Source organism: Nannospalax galili, unplaced genomic scaffold (assembly GCF_000622305.1).
Source record: "Nannospalax galili isolate Female #2095 unplaced genomic scaffold, S.galili_v1.0 scaffold649, whole genome shotgun sequence".
In the NCBI taxonomy this organism is placed as follows: Eukaryota; Metazoa; Chordata; class Mammalia; order Rodentia; family Spalacidae; genus Nannospalax; species Nannospalax galili.
Window position 1 is genome coordinate 986,957 of NW_008359093.1, and position 10,134 is coordinate 997,090.

The following is a 10,134-nucleotide window of genomic DNA, read 5'->3' on the forward strand; positions in this document are numbered from 1 at the left end:
CTCTGGAGTCAATACTGTGTGGGAGGAGGAACTGAGGGCCAGGCCTGTGCTTCCTGGGGTTGCTCTGCTGAGGTTTGAAATGGATTGCTGCTGATGGCAGGAACGAAACTGACTGCCCAAAAAGCTTGTTTCGGGGCCTGGGGCTGGCCCCTCCACCAGTTTCCCTGACGAGAAGATAAAGGTCTCCCTTCAATATCAGTCTTAGACCTACAATCATTAGGCCAATGTCTTCCCCTTCTACACCTGGGACATAATCTAGGAGCCTTTTTATCATCATTCTTTTGCTGATCATCATCTGCCTTGCATTCCTGGGCAAAGTGCCCACTCTTCCTTACCACATTTAAAACACCCCTTGCTCTTAGCCTTATACCTATCAGCCAGAAAATCCTTTACAGTTTGTCCATTAAAAGTCACTGCCATGGCAAGCCCCTGTTGATAAGATGGACCTATGTCTGAACACAGACGAATATAGCCAGTCAAATCCATCTTTTTCCTGTAGGGTCTAATGGCTGCCTGGCAGGCAGGATTAGCATTTTCGTACGCCAACTGTTTCACATACTCTAGCCCTGCATCAACATTTCCAAATATTCTCCCTGCTGTGGTCATTAACCAATGAACAAAATCTGCAAATGGCTCATCAGGCCCCTGCTTGACTGAAGTGAGAGAAATTCCCAGGTCCCCTTTAACTGGAAGTTTTCTCCATACTTTAGTGGCAGCAATTCGAATTTGTGCAAAAAGACCCACATCATATCGCATCTGTTGTTCATTGGTCCCATACTGACCTTTGCCTGCTAACATATCAAAATCCCATCCATTTCCAGTTTGTTGATTCCTTCTAACTGTCTCCTTACAGTTGTCAAAATACTCTGATTTCCATAACAAATAATCACCCCCACTAAGGACTGCCTTTACCAATGTATTCCAATCAATAGGAGTTAGCAATTTCTCAGCCTCACCTTCTAAGATAGCCAAGGTATATGGAGCTGTAGCTCCATACTGCGACACGGGAGTCTTCAATTCTTTGATTAGTGGAAATTCAAGTGCTGTATGATGTCGCCATGCCTGCCTCTGGTCATCTACTGTTTCCGTTATGGGAAAAGTCTCCATATGGGAGGGAAGCCTATCAGGTTCATTAAGATTTTCTTTATATGAGTGAAGGCCGGGCCCCCTGGGGGCTGGACAAGCTCTTTCTCTATCTACAACAGCCTCGCTACCTCTACCTATTCTGAGCTTTTGTAATTTAAGTATCAGCGACTGATGCATTTCTTCTAGCTTAATTTATTTAAGTATCAGTGACTGATGTATTTCCTCCAACTTAATTTGTTCCTGCAACTGTTTTATTTGTTCCCTTGATTCTGATCTAGGATCTATCGCCGCCATGATAATTGGAGCAGGCGGTACACTGTAAGAAGGAGGGCCATCATACTCTTGCCTCTTGTGGCCATTTGGTGGTCCATCCTCAGTTTTACAAATCAACCCCTCCCTCACAGCCTCTGTGCCATCCGTTTCTAAGGTTGGACAGGCAGCTTCTGGTAAAAGAGGATAAATACAAATATGTTCTATTTTAAACTGTTGGGCATCCTCTTGATTTCCCTTTCCTGTAACTGACTCTGAGGACTCCTTCTTTAAAGTTTTAGAAGAACTCTCATCTTCACTATCAAGAGAAATTAAGTCAGGAGGCTCCGGAGGCTCATCCTTAGGAGTTTCTCTCAACTCTGACTTAGAACTGCTTCTAAAAATCTCTTCAACCCGGGCAATCGCTGCCACTACTGGTTCATGTTCATCTCTCCTATCTATTAATTCTTTTATTAAATTCCAATAAGAAAAAGCAGTAACCGGGACCTTTCCTGGTCCAAACACTGTATAAAAATCTTGTAATGCATCTCCCACTCTTCTCCATCTTTTTATATCTATAACCCCCTCCTGGGGAAATCAGGGACAAAGGTCCTTTACAAAATCAAAGAAATGAAATAAATCCTCAGTTTTAACCTTTACTCCTCTTGCCTGTAGAGCTTCTCTTAACTGTATCACATAAATCTGATGCTGACTTAATTCTTGCCCCATGATTGAACGACCAACTTACCTTCGGCTCGGTCATGGCAGGCTCCCGCGGCGTCTCCGAATTATTTGAACGGATGCGCACCCCTTTTTCCTCTGTCATGTCCCTCACGTTGTCCCCAGTATCCAGGCCCCACATTGGGCACCACTCTGCAGCGTGACTCAGTTCCGACCCGTGGAAACTGCCACGAAGTACCTGGATTGGGGAGTGGGGACGTGGATGAGGCAAGCGGCAAGAGAAATGGAGACAAGACAGGGCTCTGATCAAGTCTCATTTATTAAAGCACAAGCATGAGTTTAAATAGAGAATGAGAACAAAGAAGTAAAGAGTGAGTAATCAAACTGGTCAGAGCACAGGGGCCCTGACATACTCTAAGGGGAGGAATCTGCTGATTAATGGAGAACAAGGCTATTTACTGGAAAGGAGAACAAGGCCACGGGCCAAGGTTGTGGGCCCCGGCTGTGAGCCAAGGTTGTGGTCCAAGGCTGTTGGCCCCGGCTGTGAGCCAAGGTTGTGGCCTGAATGGAAAGGTCACCAACTCAGGTCTGCCAGCAGCCCCGAGAAATGGCTGAGCCTCAGGCTCCCAACACATTCCCATTAAAATCAGAAACCAGACAAGGCTGTCTGCTGTCCCCACTCAATTTCAATACAGGGTTTGAAACTTGAGCTAGAGCAATAAGCAAGAGAAGGAAATTAAATGGATACCAACCAGAAAAGAAGAGGTCAGATTATCTTTATTTGCAGATAATATGATATCATACATAAGAGATCCAAAAAATTCTAGAAATGACCAACACTTTCAGTGGCAGTTTACAAAATCAATTTATAAAAATCAGTAGCCTTTCATAACAAGTCATCAGAGAAAGCATTCATGGAAACCCTCCCATTCACAATAGCTTCAAAAAATGGAATATCTGGAAATAAACCTGAACAAAGATATTAAAGGCCTCTATACTGAAAAATTTTAAATCTTTGAAAGAAAGAAATTGAGGAAGACACCAGGAGATGGAGAAGGCCCTGTGTTCATTGACTATTAGAATAAATATAATGAAAATAACCATCCTACTAAAAGCAATTTACAAATTTAGTTCAATCGCAATCAAAATCAAAATGCCCATGAGATTCTTCACAGAAATTTAAAAAATCCTGAAATTCATATGGAATCAAAAAGAACCTGAATAGCCAAATCAATCCTGAGTACAAAGGACAAGGCCAGGGGCTTACCACACAACTTTTCAAACAATATTACAGCGCTATAGTCATAAGAACAGCACGGTGTCAGCACAGAAAGAGATCAATGGAACAAAGTATAAGAAAGACCCAAACATGAGTATATGCAATTTCAGCCACCTGATACTTCACAAGGTACCAAGAAAATTCACTGGAGGAAAGACAGCATCTTCAACAAACAGTGCTGTCAAAACTGGATCTCCATCTGTAGAAGAATGAAATTTAACCCAGACCTATTTCCCTGCACAAAAATCAAATCCAAATGGGTCAAAGGCCTCAATATACAACCTCAAACTCAGAAACTTTTAGAAGGAAACATAGGCAGTATCCTACAAGATACAGATGCAGGAAAGGACTTTCTAAATCAAACATTAGTCACTCCAGAACTAAGATCAACAATCAACAACCAGGACCACATGAAGCTAAAAAGCCTCAGTACTACAAAAGAAACAACCTCGGAAGTGAAGAGGAAACTCACAGAGTGTGAGAAAAAATTCGCAAGCTACACATCTGACAAAGAATTAGCATCCAGAATATACACAGAACTCAAAAGCCAAAGACTCAAGAAAACAAATGACCCAATTAAAAGATGAACTAAAGTCTAAACAGAGCTCTCAAAAGAAGAAATAAAAATAGCTAAGAAACACCTCAAAAAGTGATCAATATACTTAGTAATTAGGGAAATACAAATCAAAACCACTTTAAGAGTTTGTCTTACCCCAGTCAGACTGACTAGGACCAAGAAAAAAACTGTTCCCAAATGTTGCTGAGGATATGGGGAAAGGGGACCACTCATTCACTGCTGGTGGAACTGGAACCTCATGCCACAACTGGAAAGCAGTGTGGAGAACACCTAATAAACTAAAAATGAATCTACCATATGATCTGGTTATACCACTCTTTCACATATACCCAAGGACTCATCCAGCTCTAGAGATACCTGTACATTCATGTTTGTTGCTGCTGTTTTCACAATAGCTAAGAAACGGAAACAACATAAATGTCCCTCACCTGATGAAGGAATAAAGAAAATGTGGTAGATTTACACAACGGAGTAAACTCAGCAGTAAAAATAGAAGAATCATGAAATTTTCAGGTAAATGGATGGGACTAGAAACTGTTATACTAAGTGAAGTAACAGACTCAGAAAAACAACCAATGTATGGTCACTCTCATTTGTGGATCTTAGCATCAAATCCTTATATGAGTATTTATCCTGATGTAATTGCAGGATCCAGTGAAAGGGAAAGAAACCATGGAGGTACAGGGATACAAAGAGCCTGAAAGAGGGGGGATAGTAAGAGTCAGATGTTACCAGGGGAGACAATGGGAAAATGGGAAGGGAGAGGGAAATATATACAAGGAACCATGGGGGTAATGGGGAAGAAGGAACTCAAGAGAGGGTAAATAATAGGAGACAGGTATTATCAAAAAGAAAATGGAAGAAATGGGAGTACTTTAACCAGAGTGGGAGGAGAAATGGTTACACAGGGAGAGGGATGAGAGATTAGGTGGTGTGGAAAACCACAGGGAACTATATTAGTTCAAAACTCTACTGAAAATTACACATACAACACTTGTACATGGTGTTTGTGTATAGCCAAAGTCTATATAATAAGAAATACAGTGCCATTCAGGAGCAACCTCCCCTTGAGCTGGTCAAGATAGTCCAAGAGACTCCCAAAATAACACAGGCGATTGCTACAGCCCTTGATTACCTCCAAACACTTCAAATAAAACCCTATTGCTGAAGACAGGACATATTTTGGACACAGGATTTGGAGGATTAGTGCTGAAACTAACCTGGAAGCCTCCTCCCTGAAGACTAGCTCTGTGATTTCAGGAGATACTATGCAAGCTACCAAGGGAGAAAACCCATTAAAGGTCCTACCTGCTGTAAAGGATAAAACAGAGCAATGACTGGTCCAGCAAACAGTCTCTTTCAGTTCCCTAGTCCCAGGTTTATCTTGAGGAAAATCAAATGCTGTCTAGTTGAACATAAAGTTTGCTCAACAGGAGGAAATTCATGCGTGGTACTCTAAACATATCCAAATACATTTGACTGAAGAGGTCATAGATCCTAGAGAAAAACCTACTTTTGTCACATCCCTAGACCGATGTGATTTCTTACTGTTTTCTACATATGTATTCTTATATGTACAGACAATTGTACCTCTTATTACTCATGAAAAAGCTTCTTTTGCTGCAGATGGAGACTATTATAGAGTTCCACGACTGGTCAAATGCAGAGAATAAATTTCTGTGAGATACCCAGGTGTATGTAACGCATCTACAATGCAACCTGCAAGCCTAGGAATCAAACCCAGGTCCTCTACAAGACCAGCCAGTGCTCTTAACCGCTGAGTCATCTCTCCAGCCCAAGGTGACCCTCTTTATCTCTTCTGTTTACCTTTAGTTTGAAGTCTATTTTTGTCAGATATTAAAATTGCAACCCTGGCTTGTTTCTTAGTGCCATTTGCTTAGAATAAATTTTCCAACTGTTCACCATTAGATGGTGCCTAATCTTTAATGTAAGATGAGTTTCATTTTTAAAAATATTTTATTTAGTGGCCTGTGGTGGCACACACCTTTAATCCTAGCACTTGTGAGGCAGAAGCAGGTGATCTCTGTGACTTCAAGGACATCCTGAGTGAGTTCCACCAGCCTGGCCTACTTAGTGAGTTCCAGGCCAGGTGAAGCTACAGGGAGACCCTGTCTCAAAAATACAAAAAATACATATTTTTCTTTATTATTTTTATTATCTATATGTGTGTATTGCCTCCATGTATGTAAGTGCACCCATGTCATACAATGCCTGCAGAGGTCAGAAGAGAGCATCGGATCCCCTGGAACTGGAGTTAAGGATGGTTGTTAGGCACCATGTGCATGCTGGGAATTGAATCCAGGTCCTCTCCAAGAGCAGTCAGTGCTCTTAACTAAGTCATTCTCCAGCCCCAAGATACAGGTCTTGTAGACAACAAATAGATAGATTTTTTTCTTAATCCATTCATCTAGTCTGTGTCTTTTGACTGGAGAATTAAGATCATAGATATATAAAGTTATTATTGAAAGATGTATATTGGTTACTGTCATTATAATTTCTGTTCCTGTTCTGTTCCTATTTTGTGTTTTGATAATTATAGTTTCATTTGTTTTCTTTCTGCAGCCCCTTGGGTAGGGTCATTTCTTCATTACTTTGTATTTCTTAGAGTATTCTCTATAGGGCTGGTGTAGTGGACATGAATTCTTTCAATTGATTTGTATAGTGGAAGATTTTTCCTTCCCATTCGACTAGGATAGATAGTTTTCCTGAGTAAAGAAAGCTTGGTTGGCATCTATGACCATTTAGAACTTGGAATATGTTGCTTCATGCTCTGGCTTTAATAGTTTGCATTGAAAAGTCAGCTGTAGCTAGGCATGGTGGCACATGCCTTTAGTCCCAGCACTCAAGAGGCAGAGGCAGGTGGATCTCTGCGAGATCCAGGCCAATCTGGTCTACATAGCAAGTTCCAGGCCAGCTGTGGCTACAGAGAGACCCTGTCTCAATTACCCTGCTGTAATTATGATCAATTTTCCTTTATACATAACTTATTTTGTTTTGCAGCTTTCAATACCATCTCCCTGTTCTGTACATTCAATGTTTTTACTATGATATTCCATGGGGAGTTTCTGTTCTGCTCCTTTCTAATTGGTGTTCTGTGTGCTTCTTGTATCTACATTGTCTCATCTTTCTCTACTTTAGGAAAATTTCTCCCATAATCCTGTTGAAGATCTAGTCAATGCCATTTACCTGAGATTCTTTTCCTTCCTCTCTGCCTATAATACATAAATTTGCTCTTTTCATGGTGTCCCACATTTCCTGCATGTTCCATTCCTGTGTTTTTAACATTTTTTCATATTCTTGCTCAAGCAGTCCAATTCTTCTACTTTATCTTCCAGCCTTGATGCTCTGATTTCCATTTCATTCATGCTGCAGATGAAGCTTTTTCCTCTGATTTGAAATTGGCTTAATGAGTTTTTCCATTCCCTCTTCATTTCAGCCTGAGGTTTCTTCATATTTCTTCTCTATGGTGAATCCACTTTTTCAGATCCTGAATTGTCTTTGTCACTCATTCATCCATATATAGTATTACCTTGAGATTCAGTCGGGAGTTTATTCCTGTCCTCTTTGGGTTCTTTGAGTTGTTTGTTTGCTCTTTAAATTTGTTGAATATTTGAACATGTTTATGATTGTTCTTTTAAATGGTATGACCTTGGATTCCTATAGGTAGTTATTGCAGAACACTTCTATAGAACTACTGGTATTTGATGGGGACATATTATTTTGGGTTTCCATCTTATTTGTGTTTTTCATTGTGGTCTGGGCATATGGATTTCCTTTGTTGGTTGTATGCCTTATATAAAACTCAGGCCTGCCTTTATTGAGTTGAAGTTTATTTTGTTTATCCATTTATCACTTGTTAGGTGCTATGTGGGTGCTGGAAACTGAATCTAGGTCCTCTGAAAGAGCAGTCAGTACTCTTTTTGGGAGGAAGAGTTCTTTTTGAGACAGGATCTCTAAGTAGCCCCAGCTGACCAGAACTCACTATGTAGACCAGGCTGGCCTTGAACTCACAAAGATCTGCCTGTCTCTGCCTCCTGAGTTCTGGGATTAAAGATATGGGCTGCCATGCCAGGCTGCAACCAGTATCTTAACCCCTGAGTCACCTCTCCAGCCTTTTTGTGTTTTGTTTTGGGTTTTTTTTCTGTTGTTGTTGTTGTTTCAGTTGAGACAGGGTCTCACTATGTAACACTTGCTGGCCTGGAGCTCCCTGTGTAAATCAGGCTGATTTTGAACTCACAGAGAGCTACTTGCCTCTGCCAAGAGCAGGGAGTAAAGGTGTGGGCCTCATCAACTGGTATGTTTTGTTTTTTGAGACAGAATCTCTGTAGTTCTAGATACCCAGGAACTCACTGTGCAGACGATGCTGGCCTTTAACTTATGGCAACAATTGTTCTGCCCAGGTATAAGGCAGGTTTATTTCTTTCCTTTTAAGACCATGCATATTTGAACATATTGTTTATTTATTCTGATGTGTCTCTGTGACTATGCACACCAGTGTGTGCATGTAGAGATCAGAGGAAGGCATGGGCAGCCTCCTCCATCACTCTCCCCTTATTTCTTTGAGGTAGAGTCTCTCAGAACCCAGGACTCAACTTTTCTTCCCTAGGCTGGAAGCCAGCAACCCCAGCCATCCTCCTGTCTCCACCCAACCTGGAGCTGGGGTTACAAGTATGAGCAAGGTACCTGGCTTATTAATTGAGAGCTGGGATTCGAACTCCCATCCTCATGATTGTGCAGCAAGTGCTCTTAACTACTGAGCAATCTCTACAACCCCTCAAATTCAGGCATATTTAAAAGACTAGAAACCTCATTTCTTACACTGGGTATGATAACACACACAAACAACAAAGAGCGAGAAACAGGGAGAGGGAGACCATGGTGGTGAGAGGGAGAGTGGGGGAGAGAGAGAGGGAGAGAGAGAGCGAGAGAAAGACTGAAATTTCATTTCTTCTTTGGCATGTGATTTTTGAGACCACAGCATCTCACTGTGTACCTCATGCTGTGCTTGAATCCTGCTCCTCCATGCTACAACTACAAGCATACACCATCATGCCTGAAACAGAAATTTCATTTCTTGAATATAATTCAAGAAATTCTTATTCTCCATCTTGTAGGAGTGTAAGATAAAATTCAGTTAAATGTGAGTTTCAGAGAAAAATGAATTGTCCTTAGTGTAAGTATGTCCCAATATTTCTTTAAAATTACTGTTTATTGGTAATTATATTGCTTTTCAGGAAAATCTTATCAGTGTTTATATAAAATCCAAATTTAACTGTACAGCATGTATTTTTTTTGTAAAATGTGACAGCATGGGGCTGGAGGGATGGCTCAGCAGTCAAGAGCACTTGATGTTCTTGTAGAAGGCCTGGGTTCGAGTCCCAGCACCCACATGGCAGTTAATAACCATCAGTAAATCCAGTTCCAAGCCCTCCATGGGTGTTGCATGACATGGATTCACTTACATACATGCAGGCAATACACTCATACACAAAATAAAAATGATAATTTAATAAATTTTAAAACAATCTACAGCACTACGTACATGAAAGTAGGCCTTATCCCTCTGCAAGAACCAATCAGATGTTAGTGCTGGTGTCCAAGTCAGGTGCCTCCTCATGGGCAACACACATGTGTGTCTGCCTCTGGATCTGTGATGACATTTGTCGGGAAGCAAAGGCTCCCGCTGCTTTTGAGACTTCTGGGGGGGGTGATGAGAAGTACCAGGTCTGTTTGCTTGTTTGTTTTTGCTATAAGCATCAGTACTATAAACTCAGAAATTGCTAGCAGTTCCCCTCTTTTGACGCTATAGGATTTTCCGTGGTGACTAAAGGGAGCAGAAAGGTGCCACTCTGCTCTCCTGTAAGGAAACCAGTTCAGTACCAGGAGGGTCAGGAACTAACAGCATGGTAAAAACATGATGCACCATTTCATCCAGTGCATAGCCAGCTGTAAATGGTGGAGGAGGGGGAGGGGCTGGTGTCTGCAGGATCGCTAGGAGAAAGCATTCACCAGGTACCATGGAAATGCATTGCCGACTCTGGATCTGGGATGGCATCTGTCTGTGAGCGCAGGCTCCTGCTGTTTTTGTGGGTTTGCTGTGTGGGGCCGGGAAACCCAGGGCTAATAGAGTCAACCTCAGGGTATGTATCAGAGACACTCTGAGAAATCCTGGAATGGGACCTCCTCCCTGGAAATCTAGGCGATTGATCCTTCCTTCCCTTGGCTTGCTGCTTCCAGCTTG